General features: G+C 32.4%; 1 protein-coding gene across 4 annotated transcripts in view; it reads left to right on the forward strand.

Annotated features, from left to right (window-relative positions):
• Nucleotides 1-850: 850 nt before the first annotated feature.
• LOC110993955 (potassium voltage-gated channel protein Shaw) overlaps nucleotides 851-22,318 on the forward strand; it is a 55,108-nt gene continuing 33,640 nt past the window's right edge. For all 4 annotated transcript variants that reach the window (XR_006750913.1, XR_006750911.1, XR_006750912.1 and 1 more), the window contains exon 1: nucleotides 851-1,062. The gene's annotated coding sequence lies outside the window, so the exon portion shown is untranslated. The remainder of the gene's footprint in view (nucleotides 1,063-22,318) is intronic.

A 22,318-nucleotide genomic window follows, 5' to 3' on the forward strand; every position in this document is an offset into this window, starting at 1 on the left:
AATACTGTCGAATTATGACTACTCAGTAGACAGGCTTGTTGTAAAAGCAATTAAAAGAAACATTGATGTGTTTCTGTTTTGAAATATAAACTTAAACATCAAAATGTTCCAAATACCAAATTTACAGCAATAGACAGCGTTAATAGACACTGATCAATCATAAATAACAAATAGTAAACTGATGTGACAGATCTCGCTGACGATTGGTAAAAAGCTGTCGAAACAATAAGTAATGTTAATATTGTATTAAGTTCGGGTCTGTATTTTTTACACACACAATCTAAATCATCAAGATAGCGTTGTACTGAATTGTTTGCTGCTGGCTTATTTATTTAACATCTTTGAATATCTTCGAATGCGTCCGGCAAAAGTCTCTATTCAAAAGCTAAAATACTCTTCTGAAACAAAATAAAACCTACACATAAATATCCTCTTTATAACTAAAAATTATTCTCGTAAAATAAACTTTATAAAAAGAAATGCATGCATAGAGCTAGTTTGCAGCAAGCATCGCATAGCCCTCCGCATGCAACTTGAATTATATACCAACACGTCAATAACTTTGACACAAATTGTATGAACAATTCATAACCCATAAACAAGAACACTCAATTAAAACACAAATACATTGTCAACCTCAAGAAGAACAAGGACAGAAAACATTAACATTTTCAAACTTCGAACGCACCTTAGTTTCACAACATGCAACTTTAACCCCTATTCACAAACCAAAAAGCCCTATAGTGGAAAATGGGGTATTTCAGTTCATTACAAAATGAAATGTGCTTAGGTATTGGTATAGTTGGCGCATGCGCGAAACGAACCCCATACATCAGTGACGCGACATACGCCGAGTGAGGCGCGCGCGTTTCACCCCATAGTGGGCGCCGGCCCAAAATTCAAATGTGGAATAGTGACCGTTACAGAATAAAAACTTAATCACGAATAAATTTAATAAAACATAGATAATATATGAATCGAGTTTTTGAATTATTAAATGTAGTGCGGCAGTGGAGTGTTTTCAATGCGAGTGAAAACTGCGACCCTTAAAAATTGATAAAGGTTTGTAAATTAAATTGCTTTGTTGCGTGTATCTTTGTAACATGAAAGCTAATAGATTATCCGGCATCGACCGAGTGGTTAAGCCATTAAAATATTTCATTCCTATTAAAGTTATTACATTTTAATTGCGTTGCCTTGACACAGTTTAAAATATGCCGGATAATAAATCATGAGAACCTACATTATGTCATTTCTTTTATGTTTACTATTATATATATTGTAACACGTTTAAAAATAATGATTTATTTAGTTCTGCGAGTGAAAAACATATATGTTATTGCCCTTATTTCAGAAACAGACTGGTACATTAAAAAAAAGTTCCGTTTTTCAACAGTTTTTAAATAGAATTTTAAAACATTTCAAGTATAGAAAATATATTTTTCAGTCACAGCATTGTTACCATTAATTGTGTGTATTAATCATATTCTATAAGACACGATGTAAATAAATACATTTGAACAATCTAATAGGTGCTCAGACATATGTGCCTGACACACGCAGTCGACTCTTTAAGTCTAAGGCAAGCCGGTTTCCTCGCGATGTTTTCTTTCATCGCTCCAGTAAATGTTAATTGAACATAGAAACAATGGTGATGCTATATACAAATTTTATATAACTTTCAACTTGGTTAAAATTCTGATTCAAACTAAGAATATAGACGATCTGCTCAGTTCTTCCAAGTCTTCAGACCAAGTTAACAACTCGGTCAACTAACTCGTAATAATAAAAAAATAAAAGGCCTTTTAATTCTTACAGCAGAACAAGAAGTTGTATTAAGTTAGTTTACTATAATACTAGTGTTAGTTTTGTTAGTAATTAAATTTGTATCCTAAATTTAGTTGTGTTAGTTTTTCCTACTGTTAATTCTTCTGTAAAAACTCCATTGTAGGTGAAGGCCTTCTCCAAAGACAGCCAGTCCTTTCTCGATTGGGCTACTTGAATCCAGTTGGGACCAGCTGTTTTTTTTGTTTCGTCTTATCAGCTAGCCACAGGTCTACTTCTCTTTCTTTTTCCCGGTGGACCCGCCCATGTGGTTACCGTTTTCGTCCATCTCTTGTCATGTAGCCACATGTCCGGCCCACCTCCATTTTGGTGACTGAGCGTGTTCTAATCCATACTAACTAACTCGTAATATTGATAATATAAGTGAATAATTGATGACCTTTTAAAGAAAACACTTTTTTACGGATTATAGTTAGTATTATTGTATTTTGTTTAAATGTGTAAAAGTTATGTTAATAAAAGACAATACTAATTGATGACCTTTGAAAGTCGTCTATTCCTAGGTCCAAGATTTTAATCGAAAGATCACAAACGAATTAATAATCTCTTTGGTTTTTGAGCCGGTTAAAAACTAGTTAAAAAAAAAGATTCCGGTTACAATTACAGATAGTAAGGAAGGGATGATGATACATACAGAAGTATTTTATAACTCTTGTTAAACAGTCATTAAATGTATAATAGATACATGGTTATAAATATATGTGTAAAGATTATATTAATTATTAACAGCAAACTAAAACTGTAGAAACATTGATATTTTTAGCATATCGAAAAGCGAGTCTCCTAGAAAATTTGAGTTCTAAAAATACAATGATTAATGAAGGACTAGTAATAAATCATGAAAATTATTCTCTTTAAACGTCAACTTTAATTTATGGTTGTGTTAAGCCTGATTATTTATCATGACTTTTCTACCTAATCCAATATAAAAGATCGATTGAGTAATTTTTACAAAGATGGAAATTCATCAATGCGAACAAAATTTTGCCTTTATATTAAGAGAGGATATTAAATTCAATATGGGATAGATATTTACGCAAAACCGTGGCTCGATAAGATTACCGTAATCGGCAGCATCATCTCAGTAAGTGTTCAATTACTGTTATAATTCAACTTGGCGAAAGGTCAATGAACTATAGTAATAAAATATATTATTTTAAAATTAGTAGCATTCTGTATTTATTTATTTATTTATTTATTTATTTATTCGGAAACCAAACAGAGACATCCTTATAATAAAAACAAAGTCAAAAATAAAACACAATACAAACACACTGAATGCATCCACAACAGGTTACACTTATACAATGTTACTCAAAATAATATATTTCTCTTGAACTGGTTAATATACACCTGTTTTTATTTTACAAAATATTTATTGCTAACCTTTACCAGTTAGTTACTCTTGTAGCATATTATTCGTAGCAGTGTAGAACTTTAGATGTGATTCGTAGTATATAATAGCATCAATTTTAATTAAAGTAATATTGAATATTTGTTTTAGTTAATCAATTGAAACGAGGCATCACCGGTTATATCATGTTTTTAAGAAATCATAATTTGTGGAATTAAACTGACTATTTACTAGTATTTAAATAAAGGCCCGCCCTTGCATAACCTTTCTTGTGTGAACAAATGTTCCTTGAACAAATTCTATGAAAACCCAGTAAAAGGTTCAGCTCTCCGATAGCGAATTTAACTTTGTTTGAATCTTATAAAATAAACTTGGGTAAAATCGCGATTGCTATAACAATTAAAATTACACGACAGCACGTGGATATGCAGAAATATAATCTGTAATAAAGACACTCGTAATATAAACTATTTTGATTTGATTTTATTTATTCATATCGTATTGAAGTGAAACTTCTTTAGGCGCATGAGGTTAATTTTTTTACGGATGAATCGTCATGAAGATGTGAAGCGTTTTTGTCGAAGAACAGGGTGATAGCGATTGAGACCGATTGAATGCGAGTGAGAATGGGAGATCAAGAAAAAAATGTATTCGTTTAGTAAGTAGTTACATATTAAAATCACAGATAGCGATTCTGTGGCATAATGTCTTGTGCAGTATACGCAGATCTTTTATTTATTTTTATTATCATTAGCACGTATACAGTATGTAAACAGTGTGAACAAAGATACACAAATACATGGAGTTATCATATACTGGTACATGATCATCTATTGGGACTTTTACCTTAGTAATAATTAATTTACAAGAAAGTTTCACTTCTGACATGCATACTTTGTAAGCACGCACTTTTTTTAAGCAGTTGCGTTACAACTTCATTTTGTACTAGCATGAGATTGCATGTATCTTGGGTATTTTGTAATTAAGAAGCCGGTCAGCCTTGTGCGTGGCTTCCAGTTTAATTGGGCATAGACCAAAAGATTAGTACCGCCGTGATACGAAGGCAATTCGAGTACATATACTAAATATAAATATGATTAGATGTATGCCTGTATTAATTTGTGTTGTAAACGCTCTGTAGTAATACTAGTTATTAAAAAAATGTGTAATAATTGCGTAAACAAAGACAAAAAAGACAAAAGTCGGCCAAAACAATTAATCATCGGAAAACGGTTGCCGAATCGAACTTTGTTTAGAAGATTTTACAAACAATTCTGTACTTCACTTTAAGCGTAATAAATTCCTGAAATATTTGGTTATTATATCCAAAGAAATATAACAAATTGTTTTAATATATAGGGCAGATAAAAATAGAAATCAGTGCCGCAACATGTTTAGATATGGGCCTCAGATTTCTGTCTCAGCCTCCTGTGCCTGATACACGCCGTCGCCTTTTTTAGTCTAAATCCAGCCGGTTTTCACATAATGTTTTCACCGTTCGAGCGAATGTTATATGTGCGCCTAGAAAGAAAGTCTATTGGGGCACAGCCGGGGATTGATCGTCATGGATGAGAGTCGCTTGCTGAAGCCACTAGGCCAACACAGCTAAAATGGCTTGAGGCAGGAAATATTTATATTTTGCGAATTTTTCTGCTTACTTAGTAGTTTATTGCCATAACTATCTATCTCCAATAAAAAATATCTATACAGACATTGACTACGTTATTTATTTAAACGATGTAAAGAAAAGAACTAGTTATTGCATGCATAAAAGTAATTAAATTTTCATTATTAAAATTATGTTAGGTATATCGACGTCAATATTGCATATTATAAAAGCAATTTGGTTAGAAGCATCGCCATATTTCATTATGTAAATTTGTGGATGGACGATTTTCTATTGTTTATAGGCCTTATTAAAAGTAAATCACTGTTTATTTACACTTCTATTTATTACTAGCCTGTTTCTTTGTTTAACTTAACAATAGCATATGTTATAAAATGACGTATATTCTATTTATGTTATATTTAATAGACCTTCGATAGAGTGATGATCACCAAATTCTCCATTTGTTTCTTATCTTCGCTACTATTTTTATGTACACACTAGCAGACTCGGCCAAGCGTTGTTGTTGCTAAGATTTTTTTATATTAGGCACATAGTAGTAAACTATTCAAGGGAAACTGTAGGAGAACTGATGTAAAAGGTATCTACCTTATGTGAAACGTTGGTACTTTTAACACAGCGCCATCTGTTAGAATTGTATCAAATAATAAACAAATAATTTGCAATAAAATAAAATTGCGACTATAATGAAAGATCTAAGCTATCCTATCTCTTATGTTAGACCAGACAGCTCATGGTGTGCAACTTTCCACACCAAATTCCGCAACTTACGTCAAAGCAAACGTACGACCCTTCTGGCAATGTAAGTGTCCATGAGCGGTGGTATTACTTAGCTGAGACGAGACTTCTATCTATTTGCCTCCTATTACATAAAAAATTGTTTCTCTGAAAGAAGTGATGCCACAGATGAAAGACAGAAAAGCTAGAAAATCGCGTTAAAATTATACCATAGTCATTACGTACATACACACAATTTTTTCGTGTCTTGCATTATAATGTTAGTTAAAACTGGCAACAAAAATGTATTTATGGAGTCGTAAAAACAAGTTATGTGAGGTTTACGTGCGACCACGTAATTGCCCGTTTTATTTCACCTCAATGAGCTTACAATAATATCTCATATTGTGTCTGTTTAACAATTGTAACGTATATTTTATGGCTGTGTGGAATCTTTTGGAAACCACGCTAAGTGTGTAAACGAACACGAAATGTTTTTATAGAAAATTCACAAAGAAATGTGAAAACTCATAGAATGTTGTCATTATTTTTATTTAATAGTAATTTTTAATATTGACTTTGATGTAATACCCCAAATTAGTTGGAGTATTTCCGCTGTCGCGCGCGCGAATACTTGTAGTTAAAAGATTCAGTGCTTTTGATCTTAACCAGCAACAGTTCCATCAAGTCTTGTATTGTAAAAGGACATTTGATAAAAAAAAGTCGTTCTTTACTAATGAAGTTTAACTATACAACCATTTTTTTACGTCAGTGTGTACCGCGCGTCTGAACTACTTGCTAATAATGTTTAATTCCTACATACTCCTTAACTCGCAATACACGTACACCTTATTAAAGTATATAATGACTATATCTATATATGTAAATATCCTATGACAGACTGACCTTGAGTAATCGAGTACCCGCGATTCCACAAGCATTAATTCCAAATCTAGCAAAGTAAATGACAGTTTCTACTGACTCGCATTTTACCCTACATTAATATCTCAGAATATTCATACGGGATAATCTTTTCCGTTCTGAATCTTGAATATGAGGAAAACGCGTTTTCCACACGTTTCGAATTTTCGGGACTTTTCTTTAATTACCTGAACCGAATATTAAGTTGTAAGTGTACGAGCGAGAATTTACATAATTAAACACGTTCTTTTGAATTATAAAAACTGGAATGTCATTATATTTATAATATATTATATTGATTATATTTTTGTACTTGAATTAAATAATATAGACAAGTATTTAATTACATTGTTTATTAATACCTAAACATAACAATGAAATATAAAGAATTTAAAATATTCATGACATTCATATTCATAATAGTAATAATAAAAATTGATAAATAAGATGCTTGCTGCTAGCTGCCTGCGGCAATGTTAACGCTGGCAACATTTATGTTTAAAGAACGTTATTTCTCATTACAAAACAGAAATATTTTATTTACATGAGAAACTTAATATTAATATGTATATATTATATACGAGCGAGATACACGTCGCCATTAGCCGTAACAATTTTAGTCAGCTATGTTCATTCTAACATGCATCTTTAATGCCTTTTTGAATTTGTCAAACACTCCAATATTGCGAATTTGAGATGGTAATTGATTAAATAATTGCACACCCTCATACCTAATAGATTTCTTCAAATAATTTGTACGCGGCTTCGGCAAGATAAGCAAACTACATTTCCTCGCTGCATTGTTATACTTATTGGTATATTGTATAATTTGACGTATTTCTAATTTTATACTTTTCTTAGTTTATTTCTTGCACTTACCTCAAAATATTTGCTTTTTCTTACCAGGGCTACCTAGTAGAGATCAATTGTTAGAGATAATGAAAAAAAAGTGCTAATGTATATAACAGTCATAAAAACGTGTAGGTTTCAGGCACGACGCATCTGGAAGATGCTTCATCTGTTGTTTGGGGATTAAATTGCATACTTAAATGTTCCCTCCATAGATATTTACTATTATTATTCATGTAATAAAGAAATTGAAATTTATATATTGTTGCTAAAGTTTAATTTACTGAAGAATATGCATGCCTATTTTATATGGGTGATCTAAATGGACCATTTTCATTGCAAAAACGATTTATTATTATTATTAATTAACACAGTTGAAACTCGTTTACAAATAAATAAATGTTTTTGTTAAACACAAAATAACAAAACTTTGCAGGTGTCGGAATTTGCAGTGAGAAAGAATATCTATGAAATTCAGAGTTTATAATGATAAAACGCGTGGTGACACTCTTGTCTTTAATGACTTCGTCCAGAAGTTCATGAGCCTTCTACACGAGTCACTTCAAGTCTGTCGAGGGTCAAAGTATACAGGTACCACTTGTGCGATTGTAATGAGAATACATTTCAACATGGCTGGCTTATTTTGTGGTGATCATTTCAAAAGATTTTTAAAGTGTATAGAACTTGAATGACACGTTTTGGCAGTTAGGATTAGCTTAATTTTGTATAGTACACGGAAGATTGGCATTCAATAATAAACTAATAAATTTATCTATGCCCAAATCGCGAACGGGTTCATATCTTGGTTGGTGCGTAAAAATATTGCGAATTGTGAAAGTAAAATCCAAAGTTGTAAATACCGCAGCTTACTTAAAACTGTCGCTACATACCTTGGTCTACGGCTAAGATATTGGTATTTGTTTGCTGAGACAGGCCGTGGAATTTTTGAGCCTAGGGCGGCCCTCACGATATTTTTCACCTAACGAGCAAATGCTAAATGTGGACATAGAAATCCTATAGGCACAGAGTTCCAGCCTACGCCCTCATGGTTAAAAGTCATCGCTAGAGCCACTAGGCTAACACTGGTCTTTTTAAATAGTTATGCATAGGTAACATACATTTAAATATCACAATGTTGTTCATTTCGTTGATTGGTATAACCCCGTAAGCTACATCAATATGGAAAATCAAACAAATACTAAATTAACTGGCCGGGGGTTGTCGTTGATCGCTTGGAAGATGGGACGGGTTTCGGATGATACTTGTGTGGAGACGTTGGATACGTCTCTGACAAATAAAAAACTAAACAGGCGGAAAAATAAACGACTTAAATATAAGAGTCTTTCTCCCAAATTTTGTTCTTTGGAGTAGATACCCTTGGGACGTGGGGTTCAAGTGCACAGGCGCTTATTAAAGATTTAAGTTGTCTGGTAGATAGTACCGGTGACAGAGCTGGTGCATTCCTCCCTCATCGAATAAGTATCGCAATACAGCGAGGGAATGCTGCTAGCGTTAAAGATATACTGCTACCGGGACCAAACTTTTCAAAATTGTTGCAATTTATTTATTTTCCTTATTACTATGTAGGTTAAGACAATTGTAAATAATGTTTATTATAAATTGGTATTCTTTTGATCCATTACTCATAGCCCGGTCCAATAAAACATTAAGCAAATAGAAATATGAATCATAATCGAAAGATAATACGAGCTCAATTCGAAAATTATCGATAAATAAAGGCTGTTGGGGACAGGCGATCAATCACATCCACCTAATTAGACAAGTAATTGTGACGAATCATTGTTTGCCTTCTTTTGTTTTGCTTTTCATATCATTAAAAGCTTCGGGTCAAAAGGTCTGTATTGATCTTTGCTATGTTTAGTCCATTATTAGTAGGCTCTTAATGATTTTATTTATAATACGGGTATCAATTCATCTATGTAAAATAACGATTAATAAAACTATTAAAGAAAAGCATCATAACAACTCGTAAATTATACGGAGTAATGTAATTAATAGAATAAGTTTTATCAAAACGTGTAGCACTTCATGTCCCAGATATAAATAGTAAATCAGTGACGCTACAACCTTTTTAGGTCTAGGCCTCAGATTTTTTAATCTGTTTCATGATCCTTCTTCAATCTAAAAGGCAATTAGGTGATCCTGTGCCTGACACACGCTGTCAACTTTTTGGGTCTAAGAAACGTTGGTTTCCTCACGATGTTTTCTTCACCGCTCGAGCGAATGTTAAATGCGATTATGGAAAGATAGTTCAGCCAAGGATCGAACCTATAACCTCAGGGATGAGAGCCTGATATTCCTGAATTTTATAAACCCTGTTTCCTCAACGTCTTAGATATCCTAAATATCCTGCATATAAAAGGAGAAGTAAAGGACGGTAATATATGAGAAGAAAACAGAATTTGCTGGACCTTCATAAATTAAGAAAGGAAAATATGGATTTTTTGAAAGCATGCTTCTACCTATGCTAAAAAGCAAGACACGGCTAATTATATGAATACATGCACGAAATATAACTTGAAATGTAGTCTTATTTCACGTCAATAAATGACAATATTATATAAGAGTTGTGTATGTACACAAATTAATGGAAATGTAAAGTATTTAATTAGTTAAACTGTGTAGGTAAAGTAGTTGCCTGGACGAAATCGCTCGAAATCGATAAGGCCGCCAGTTGCCCTTCTTTTCATTTAATAATGTAAAGTTTTTATATTGTAATGTAATGAAGTATGAATAAATAAAATAAATAAATTAATAGTTTTTGTTTCCTCTTCAATTGACAGCTATACTAGAAGTAATTTTGACTGTAAAGTTGGTACTTTTATTGTTTTCATAATTTTTTTTAGTTTTTATTTGATCAAGGTCCTTTAAGCATAAAGTATATTTTAAATGCTCGTTTGCACCAAATTGGCACAAACCCAAAATCGTAGAAATACTTTGTTACTTATTTGAAATGATAAAACATTGAAAAATCCCAATTTTAACATAGGAAGTGTGCCAAGATACTTTAGAAAATATCAAATAGTCAATATGATATATTTGTGTTTACAAACCGTGTGATGCATTGTTTAGTTGATAAATATATACGTTACTGGCTGCCCCGCGAACTTTGTTTCTCATTAATGCCTAGCCTACCTTTCAGTACATACTAACATGAAACAATTTCAGAGTGTAGCTAACAGCTGTTATAAGCGTACGCTGTCTGTGTTAGTTTTTGGAACCTTAGTCATGCCAAGGTACATTATAAGGAATATTATAGCAATGATTTGTTTTCTGTATGTTCAACGAATAAACTCAAAAAGTCTCAAAACCTCTCTTCACTTACTAATAATAGATCATTTATTCGCAAGAAAGTGGTACATTTAGATAGATCAATTATGAAAATCTGCACAAACAGTCCTATAAAAATCAGCGTACAAAAGTCATATTAATCTTCAAAAATTCATATAATAAGAACGTCAATAATCAATAATTTAAGCTTTTTATAATTGTTGTCAAACTTATGGTCGAAGTACTCGCCCACGCTACAACTTGCTTGTAATTTAATGATCACATATTGTTGAATTTTTTGGAGTAAAGACTGTTATATTGATAATATCAGTCAATTTATATTAAAGTAGAACGAATGAACTTCTACAAAACAAACTGTCTATTGCTAAAAACCCAAGGAAACGTTCCATAGTTTTTGAGTGTACCGCGTTCATACATACACATGGTCTAATAGTTCACGTTTTATAATAGGAAAGATAGCCGTGACTTCAAAACCACACCTTTATGTTTATTTGTAATGAAATTCTGCGGGAAGTTTATTTAAAGTTCTAAAATTATACATCCGTTGATTATTAAGACGAAACCATAATATGCTTTTATAAAACTCCAATGAATAAAATAGATGAACTAACAATATGATTTACATACATTCCAGCACAGAAATATACACACAATATTCTTAACCTACATAGTAATAATTATTAATTAATTCTATCATAGTCCCTCTGGCAGTGTAAGTTTAATGCTGGAAGTATTTCCTTGCTGTTTGATACTTCTATGTTGAGCGAGGGAAGCACTAGTTCCGGGGTCACCGGTAGTATCTACTAGACGTCCCAAGAGTCTCTTCTGGAAAGTTGGAGGAGACTGTTATGTTTGGAAGGGATGGTGGCCCATCCTGCAAGTACTGGACCCGATCTTCCCTAGCTTTTTGTAAAAGCGTATGGCCTGGTCTGTGAAGGATACCTGCTGTGTCAAGTATCTAATCCCATCACCCCAAGGAAAGTATCTAAATCCCATTCCCAATTATTAAATTCATAGTTTGTCATTGTTTTTTATACGATAGGTTAGATCTCAGAGGGGAGAAAACGAAAGACGAAGTTATGGTGTCTTCCATTCGATTCTGGAGGCGTGATTCGACCAATTTATCTTTTTTTGTTTTATATAGATCTGGCGTCATATTGTTTAATCTCCTAGTTCCCAATATAAATAAACACATTATCATCAAGCCCCATTAACAATTGGCAAAGCAATTCTTCAATATAAACAAAAATACCGTGAAGTAACAAAATCGAATAAATATTTATCCAAATTCCTTCTTTCTTCAATGACAAGGTGATTTTCGGAATTTCCTAATTTTAATTTTATTAAAATATGTCAAAAATTCTACGGATAAGTAGAAATTAATGTCGATGTAGGATCGTTGGTCTGCCAGACGCGTTTAATTTTATCACAGCTTAAGCACAATTCAATAGAAAGAAACGTAAATAAACAGTATACTTATGTAGTACATAATATGTATGTACTTAAATTAAAAAAGCTCAATTAGAATCATAGAGGAATGATATTAGAATACCGTATCAGCCATACATAAAATGTATGGTATTACTTCCAGTATGTAAATGATAAAAGCTTTTACCTATATCTTGACCCAAAACGCTGCCATAAAATTCTATCGCCAAACCATTACATTGATAAGTCGATACCGTACCGCGGATATAGAAAGGGGTTTCAGATTATCAGGACGGCTTTAAATAGCAGGCTAACTCCGTAAATTCAATACTTTTATTCCGCTTATAATATTATTGTATATTGGTTCTACGTAACTTAATCACGCAAATGATTTTTTTTATAGAACAGGGGGCAAACGGGCAGGAGGCAACCTGATGTTAAGTGATACCGCCACCCATGGACGCTCTCAATGCCAGAGGGCTAGCGAGTGCGTTGCCGGCCTTTTTAGAATTGGTACGCTCTTTTCTTGAAGGACCTTAAGCGTTTCATTATTAAATATTCAAAATTGTTCCATGGCGCTCTTTATACAGGGTGACAAATATCGATGAATATTTTATTCTGTAGATACCTATAAATTTCATTAAATATTATATAGATAGATTATTTCATTACATTACAGAATTGTAAGAAATGTAAGTATTCCATGGCGTTACCATGGCAACGTATTAATATCTTATTGTGATCTTTTGAAGACCACGATTACGGCAAGTTACTCAAAAGATATGTTAGTAATGTAATAACATATCTTATATATTTATAAACATTTAAAAATATACATATTAGGTATGCGACTTCTGTGTGCTATATCTTTATTTACCGCGTGCTACAGGCAACCTCAATGGGCAGCACCTAATGTTAAGTGATACATTGATTAATAGAAATTCTCAAGTGCGTTGCCGGCCTTTTAATACGTAGTTTTCTTGACACTAAGGGCCTGTTTCACAATGTCCGTATAAGTTCCAAATAAGCTATTTGTTACTTATTTGTAGGATAAATAGTATTTTTGCGTTTCACGACTGTCAGATAGCGCTATTTTGACAGAGCCTTAGGGCCTGTTTCACAATGTATGGATAAAGTGCCAAATAGCTATGCAACACATAAATTATTCGAAGATAAAAGTTACGAATAAGAAACTTCGCGTTACATGACGAAAAGCGCCATCTGACGGTGGTGAAACGCAACTATTGTGTTTTTCCTACCAAGTAGTAAATAGTTTATTTGGATTTTATCCGGACATTGTGAAACAGAACCTAAGTCGAATTTATTCGGACTCAGTTACTATATAATTTCTATTTCAAAAAATTCAAGTAAGAAAACTAAACAGAGCTATGTAGATAAAAGAACATTTATATTCTAGATAGCACAAATTATAGTCACAAAGATACTTAGTGGATCTAGGAATTACAGTAGAGCCGATCGGCTTACACTTGTAGCTTCGATACTTAAGTGATTAAGTGGACCTCAACTGCTCTCACTGAAGCTTATTTGTTGGATGAGGGTGCTTCATGGAATTATTGAAAGACTCTGAAATTCTCTTTCATTATTGCAGTAAGTATTTCTATATATTACCGATATCATGGTTGAAGATTGGTTATCAATAATATTGAGTTCTAGTTGCTCTTCAATAATTGATAATTATGTTTACTTTTATTTGATTTTTCTCTTGCTTATATGCCAACTTGCTATTGGTAAATTGTATGTACATTTGTGAATAATTGCTTAGACTTACTAATGTTTTTCGCCTACTGTTATTGTTATGTTCAAATGATTGTTTCGGTGTTATCTATCAAATACTGGTGGTGTATGAGATGATAAAGCCTATCGAAATTTTATGAATTTTGGGCAGTACTTGTATCAAAGTTTATAAGATTTCCATTAATGGCTTTCGAGATCAACACAGCCATCGCCTCAGACATAATTGTCGATAAACCACACAGTAATATAAGATGATAGGTCTAGGCCTAGCCTGCCTTAGCAACGAAAGCAGTATGGATAAGTCCAAATTGTCCTTGGTTTTGAAACAAAATACATTAGTATTGAATTGTAAATTCCTAAAATTCAAAGTCAAGTCAAAAATTATTTATTTATAAGTATAGCTAATACACTTAAGAACGTCAAAAATAAATACACATCAAAGGCTTCTTATATTACATGTACTGCCACTTCTCAAATCAAAGGCGTAGAACGGAAGAGAAGAACTGGCAATAAACTCTCTGCCACTCTTTTTGTTTTACACAACGTTTGTAAGAAACTGTAACAATTACACCATGTTCTACATTACATCTTAAGTAAATATATGTACTAATAATTAAATTAAGATTCTCTATTTGTAAGTTAATCACTACATAGTATAAAACAAAGTCGCTTCCTCTGTCCCTATGTCCCTTTGTATGCTTAAATCTTTGAAACTACGCAACGGATTTTGATGCGGTTTTTATAAATAGATAGAGTGATTCAAGAGGAAGGTTTATATGTATAATAATATCCATTAAATAGTGGAGAAGTACTGTTATTTTTGAGGTTTCTAATGTGATGTCGTAAATAATTACATTTTTTCCGCTTACATTGCAAACGCAAGCTGAACCCTACGAGTTTTATCAAAATAATGCACTAAGTATTATACACATTGAAAAGGTCTACAGAAAAGTCCATGATGGTATATGTCTATCTCTTATGGATAACCCACATTTTTATATACAACGTTCACAGATTTTCTGTTGTGTATTTAGTATGAGCATTGCACCCGTGCGAAGCCGGGGCGGGTCGCTAGTAAATTTATAAATTAGGGGTAGAGTGCATTACTAATGACTGCTTTTAGTTAATTGTAAAACTTATGGCCAGCCCGGCCATCCCTGTAGTCAATAGTTCATGTAGATATCTCACTCTGTAGTGACGTGCAATCGTTTTCATTTCTTTGTCCCTTCTGACCCCCGACAATACACTATAATAAATGAGACTATACGAAATTAATACAGCTGAAAATAATCATATGATAAAACACGAAAATATCGCATATTGATTTTCCTTATTCACCCATCAACCATCAGGTAACATATTTATTTCAAAAACATACTCCCTCAAATTCAATATCAGCCTTATTCCCTAATATTAAGATTTATTTTCCTTCAAAGCACTTATCCGATTAACCTAACCGCTTCAACGTAGCTGAACGCTTATTGGCTTAGATAAGCGTCGATAGGATCTTTATGGGGCAGATATTGTGATGCCTAGTTATCTGATTAAAATCTAGAACGAGATTTAGGTTCAGTAATGTTAGCTAAAGGTCAGGTTATTTCGAAGACTATACTTATCTTTAAGAGCAGTTTTATGCAAAGACATTTTCCGTATCAATTTAAATAATAAAATTGATAAATCAGTAGCGTTACAAATATTTTAGGCCGCATGTGCCTGACACACGACGTCGACGTCTTGGGTCTAAGGCAAGTAAGTCGATTTCCTCACAATGTCTCCATTTGAGTTATTTTAAATGCGCACATAGAAAGAAAGTCCATTGGTGCACAGCCGGGGATCGAACCTACGACCCAGGGATGAAATTCAATCGCTGAACCATCTAGGTCAATACTGGTCATTTAAATAATAGTTATATTTTGTAAATAGAATTTCAAAATGCGTGTTTATTTATTACAAGATTTGGGAACCCCGTGGAAGGAAAAATACCTGTCTCAAACTTCCCAGCTCTTTTATAACAAACAACACTTAATTTCATATTATAGTTAAAAAAAATATTTTATTTATTTATTTTAAACATACTCACATTATCTATAAAGAGTATTGTTAGAATTTAAATGATATATTCTGTATATATTATCATTTAAACTTTAACAATTACCTTCAAATGCGACATTGTATATGATGTTAGTTAGGCATTCGTATAACATAGAATTAGAGTTATAACACTAAGTTAAGTTTATTTAGGCAGTCTTAGGCTTACTCCACCAGTATGTGAAACCCACAGACAGAATCAATATTTCTAAACCAATTCGAAAAGATTATCAATTCTTAAAAGGCCGGTAACGCACTTGCGAGGCTATGGTGTGTCCATGGATCACCCATCAGGTGAGCCTTCTGAAATAGATACTTACATTGTAAAACAACCAATATTAAATTTAATTATTGAATCTTATTTAAATTGATTTTGTACTGATTTGAATTAAAATATTCTGTTATTCCAAGTCAAGTCAGCACGCCAGCTATATAAAACGGAATTTCCTATTCGTACTATTCTTGGTTCACCACACCCTTTTCAACGAAGATTGACGTTTTCGCGTGATCGCTCACGTAGAGGGTGATTGCGTGACGCACAGCAGCAGCTGAAACCCATACTCATTAAAAATGACTAGCTTCGCAGTCGACTTTGCCTATTTATTTCGCTATTGACCTACTTAGCGCTATGTATATTTGTTAGAAAAAAAAATGAATACATATTAAGGATAGGTATATCAGTAACTTTGTTTGTATATCCAGAGCTCTATTAATAAACTAAATTAAATTATTATTATTTTTTTGTTTCTTTTTTTTATTGTTTCTTCAATTTTTTACATCAATATATGAGTATGAGACAACCCCCGTAAGTAGTCAAGAGACACTCGTGTTGGGGTTGACGGGCTACTTCCTTTGTCTATACAAATTCTAAAACGAATAGCTATAAACTTAATCTATGCATGCGTGTTTGTATGTAATAAAAATGCCGTATATGCTGATGTCTTAAGCTATTTATACATATGTAAAACTAGCTAAAACCATATTTAAATTTAAATTATTTTTGTTTTAATTCTTAAAATGAAATGCCTAAAAAATTGACAAAAACTTGTAATTTTTATGTTATATATTTCGCTTCTACTCGAATACCACCATTTTCTTTCTCTAAGCTTTGAAGAATATTTTTATACATCAACGTTTAATAAGAATGTGGCCACATGGGGAGTTCATGAGCTGCAGGTCTATTGAATAAATAATATACCAAGAAAGTATGCAGAAAGTGTATATGGAAAAAGTTTCAAGAGTGCCATCTCTTGGGGCACTTTTCATAATTTTCTTCTAAGTTAGATATCACACTTGCAGTCTTTGAAATAAGTTTCCTTTAATAACTTTAGTTAACCTACGTTTTACGATGTGAAGACCTGAGGTCCGAGATTCGATTCCCGGTAAACAATACGTGTGTTCTTCTGTGCGTATCAGTTTACATTGATGATGTTTGTTCAGATCATAAATAATGGGGATATTTGGTTATTTTCTATACCTATACCTATGAGTGCGTTGCTGGTATTTCAAGAATTGGTTTGATTTATTTTAAAGGACACTAAAACAAAGTCATATTTTGTAAAATAACCTTAAAACGCTTTCTATATTTTTAGTGATTCACTCAACACTGGTTTATTCTCTCACACTTCAGACCTAGTGGTGTACGCTTTGTAACTCTCAACTCTTTGGATGTGCATTCGAATCACACTTGTGTATTTTTCTATCCGCGCAACACTTTCTCCAACGACGGACAGTTTAACTGGAGGAATCAAGGCATAAAAACAAGTTGATTGGTAGAGGCTGACCATCTTCAAAATTATTTCGAACTCAATAATAATAAACGTAAGATTGTCATTACAATAATAACAATAATTAGCCGCCATTTAAATCAAAAGAAGATGATCACAGAATGTTTTAAAAGCTTAAAGGAAATTTTAGATACTACGAAGGAATGGTTGAATTCTCTTGATAATCTTGGCGTGGATGCAATTATTGTACATTTAGTCAGATCAAAAATTCTCTTTTTTTTACGTTTATTTTCGAAACCTTTAATCGAAAATTCGCTGACTTGATTCAGGTTTTAAGGAAACGGATGTAATCAACGACAAGACCCATATAGGTATATCATTGTCATTTCTACTAAATGGAACCCAAGACCATTATATAACTTAAGAAATAAGGTGTCAGCTGCTCCGTTCTGCTCAGACGTTCCAGACATTATTCCATTTCCTTACAATAACCTCGATTCTCTATTGTAAAGCAATTCTTAAAGAAAATATTATACTCAATTTTCAACAATTCTCTAATAATTCGATTCTGTCGAAGCGTACAGTAATTTAATCTTTGGCAAGGAATATTTTTCATTTTACTTTACATTCTTCTCAATTTTTGATGTAATGAGCAACAATTTAACGATGACTTGAATTTTGCTCAAAATATTTTCTATTTTTTTATAGAATATGGGCCAATTTTGCTAGAGGCTCACCTGATCTTAGGATCACCTCTCAACCCTAGAACGTTGCCTTGTATTAGTGTATCAAGAGGTAGACCAAAGGACAAGATTGATTACATAAAGTAGAAGGTGGTAAAAATTGGATCACCAAAGCAAAAGACAGACAGATGCGCCATTTACCCGTAAACAGGGTCCATAATTATTTACAATTTTAATTACTTTTTATTTATTTATTACTTAAAAGACATTAATTTCTAATGACACATGATTGAAATTTAATTTAAGAATAAATAATGTAGTAATAGTTTACATTTTTAATGCATGCACATATTATGTAATATTAATAATTAATGATATACTTGTTTAAAATATATTATTCTTTATTGATATAAAAAGAGTATAATTATTATTATTATACTATTGTAGAAAAACTTAAATTTGTTTTTACGAAAGTGCTGATGTTTTACTTATGAGAACAGTGTAGCCAAATGTAATAAAAATCCATCAATATAGTTTATTATGACGTCGATACGCCTACATTATTTAATATTTTTTATCGATTTCAATAACTTTAGATGAAGGCCAATCCCGATTTAGTTATAAACACTTTAAATATGAGCGTATAGAAAAGATCTATTCTAAGTTTACCATACATTAACTGGAATCTATTTGAAGCGAGTCAGTTACGAAAAAGTTTTATAATAAATGAAGAGTGATATAAGATTTTATAAAATTATCAGTAGATTTAGTAATATGTATGATGTTGTAGACTTAATAAATAAATAAAAAAAAATAATAATAAAAAAGAGTGCTCAGAGGAAATGTTTGCATTACCTGCAGCTGAGTTTCGTCATCGGACGTCAAGGCAGCATACAAAATACCTTGACGTCAGTTCTACAACTGAGCATTACTTACGGCAGTTTTGGGCATCACCACTATGTGGAACCACCACCGCCTCCTGAAGTATTTCCAACTAGTTCCATTCTGTCCTTGTGGGTCCTTCAAGATTTGTGAACCTTCTGGCAGTGTGAGTGTCTAAAAAAAGTACGCCATTGGGGTACTAACAATTACAGTAAATTTATCAATACTGCATAAAAACTATTTATGTTTTATTAGGTATAAGTGATTGCGTACGGAGTTTCTTGAAGAAAGTAAACTTTTATTTTATCAAGGTGAAAATTGATAATGGGCTTTATATATAAAAATTAAATAAACATTTCTATCGTTCTCTTTCTTAACCTGCAATTGATGGATTTATCACCATAATGACAGCCTCTTTCAAAGAATTAAGTAATACTAATAGAGCTGGGAAGCTGCCAAATGCAACAGGTTCGCCAGATGTGATCTTCGTCTAATGCTAGCACTTCACATAATGACCTCTTTACTGATTTATCATCCATTATGATAATCTGAAAGAATTACGATAGGGATAAAGGTTGTATCGCTAATGTCACTGAAATTGCACCTATTATACACTTAACTAACATTGTACTATATGACAGTTAAGGTAGTACGGAAAGTGCCTTATATTGGGAGTCTCAAATTTTACTTAAAAAAATGGATTTCGAAAATAAGTAAATTTTTGTTTTTGAGTAGTGATGGCCTAGTGGCTTCAGCGTCCGACTCTAATTCCGGAGGTCGTAGGTTCGTTCTCCGGGTTTACACCAATGGACTTTCTTTTTATTTCACATTCACTCAAACGGTGAAGGAAAACATCGTGAGTTCGTGATCAATTGGTAAATGGCCTTACACAAAAAGTCGACGGCGTGTGTCAGGCACAGGCGGCTGATCACCTACTTGCCTATGAGATTGACAAATGATCATGAAACAGATACAGAAAGCTGAGGCTTTGACCTAAAAAGGTAGTAGTGTCACTATTTTTTTTACTTAACATATTTAAGGAATGACTAAGAATACCGATGACAACTCACATCAACGGAATCTAGAATCTAAATATCTCCGTCGTTAATTCTTACCATTACTAAAGGACATACAACGGAAAAAAGTACTGGCTATGAAAATCTGCCTATTTAAATAACATTTTGTATTTTAATATTATTATTATTATTTTGTTTTAAAAATGTTTGTAAACTACACCAATAACACTAATAATATATAAACGAGAAAATTAATAATGTACCCTTATAATTGTTTGGACATAAGTATTTTTTATTAAAATCAGCGTTTTTGAGCAACGCAATTTCTGGTTTGAAATATCACCCACTGTCAATGTCTTATTTACTTACTTATGGAGTCTAAAGGTTCGGCTACATTAATACAACTACCTAAGAACTATCAACATAAAGGCAGAAATGATTCTTTTCAATATCTTATGTTACGGGATTTCAAACAAAAATATGGTTATGTCAGATAAATACCGTATTTATCAAACAAAATTACGAGCCGATTTTTAAACGGATGTCTTACTTCTAAAAATCTATTGTCGTTAAATTACTATTGTTATTTTGTATATTAAGCTCCAGTCCACTGTATACAAATTACTAAAACAACTCAACCGCTAAATAACTTTAGTATAAAAGAGAATTCTTATTTAGCAATATTTCTACGTAACATAATATACACTTTATGGTGATAAAAATAGAGCATATTCTTCAATATATTAAGGATTATATAAGCCTCCTACGTACACAGTACATGGAAAATTTTTGAAGATTCAAAAGAAATTTCTGATAATACAAAAACACGCTTAGACATTCGTTAATAAGCTTTTTTACAAAAGTAGAATTGCGATAACCTGTGTTGCCTTTTGAACCATATCTTTGGACTATAAAAGAAACTTACCTAAAGCGACCTTTGACATATATAGAATTCTACAACGACCATACAAAGCTACTATATATGCAAAAAATCTAATCCGTCTCACAAAGCAAAGGAAAGCCTTCTTTCATTAACCAGCAGAATTTACTTTGAATAACATTATGGCCAAATTGCAGTTAAACTAAATTGCTAATTCAATCAAAGAATATGTTGTTAAGATTGGTTCTATTCTCGCTGATAGGAACCAGATACTTGTATACAGTACCGTTCACAAGTATAAATTTCTGTAGTACTAAAGCTGATGACTATCACAACTGTTTAGTAACATAACTGTAGCACTGGAGTGGAGTGGTAGTTAGTGTTTTACTGATAAAGAACATCTGGTTTTTCATTTATCTTATATTTCGTGATATTATTTGAAATTATCTTTTCTCTACTGTATAACGAAGCAATGTATGTTTTGATGTTCGATGTTCTTGCTCTTGTAGTTCATATTTACTCAATTTATATAATCTCTATTTTATCAGAAATAAATGACTAAAGCAGAATTGATAATCACAAGTGATTAACTCAAAAAATATTTTTATTACAAGAGTCTATGAAGTCTATAATATATATTTTTATTAAAACGGTGCCATTATCACCGAATGCCAACGATGGAGCAATTGCTGGGTGTGTTTCCCACTCCAAGAAATGGCAAACTATTTTATGTTTCCATTTTTTGCGGAAGGATTGGAAATGGTGGCGAGAGTAAGACACAATTAGAAGAAATTGGAAAAGTCGGAGTTTGCATACTAATGTTAAACATATCATGAATGCAATCCTTATGACTACATAACTACTTCGAGTACTAACTCGAATACAGGCTGTTTTAATTTATTGGTCTTTGTGGAATAAATATTACGTACGTATACGTATCGAAGGAACTGTAAATATTTAATTTGGTTCATAATTAGAGAGTGTTTTTGGAAGTAAATTCTTGATTCTAGCTACTACGATTGTACCAAAGTTTATACACTCACAAATATCTGCGATTGGTATCGGTGGTCGTCCTTTGGGCCTCACTCTCAGGTTCAGAGTCAAAACTTATAAGTCTCTTCATCACGGTGAGAGCGACTATGCACAAATCATTTAGATAAAGGTTTTAGGCGAAGATGTAAACGTCAAAATGTTTGTTTTAAGGAAATAATAAAAATGTACATATCTTTTGCGT

This window comes from Pieris rapae, chromosome 21, assembly GCF_905147795.1.
Source record: "Pieris rapae chromosome 21, ilPieRapa1.1, whole genome shotgun sequence".
NCBI lineage: Eukaryota > Metazoa > Arthropoda > Insecta > Lepidoptera > Pieridae > Pieris > Pieris rapae.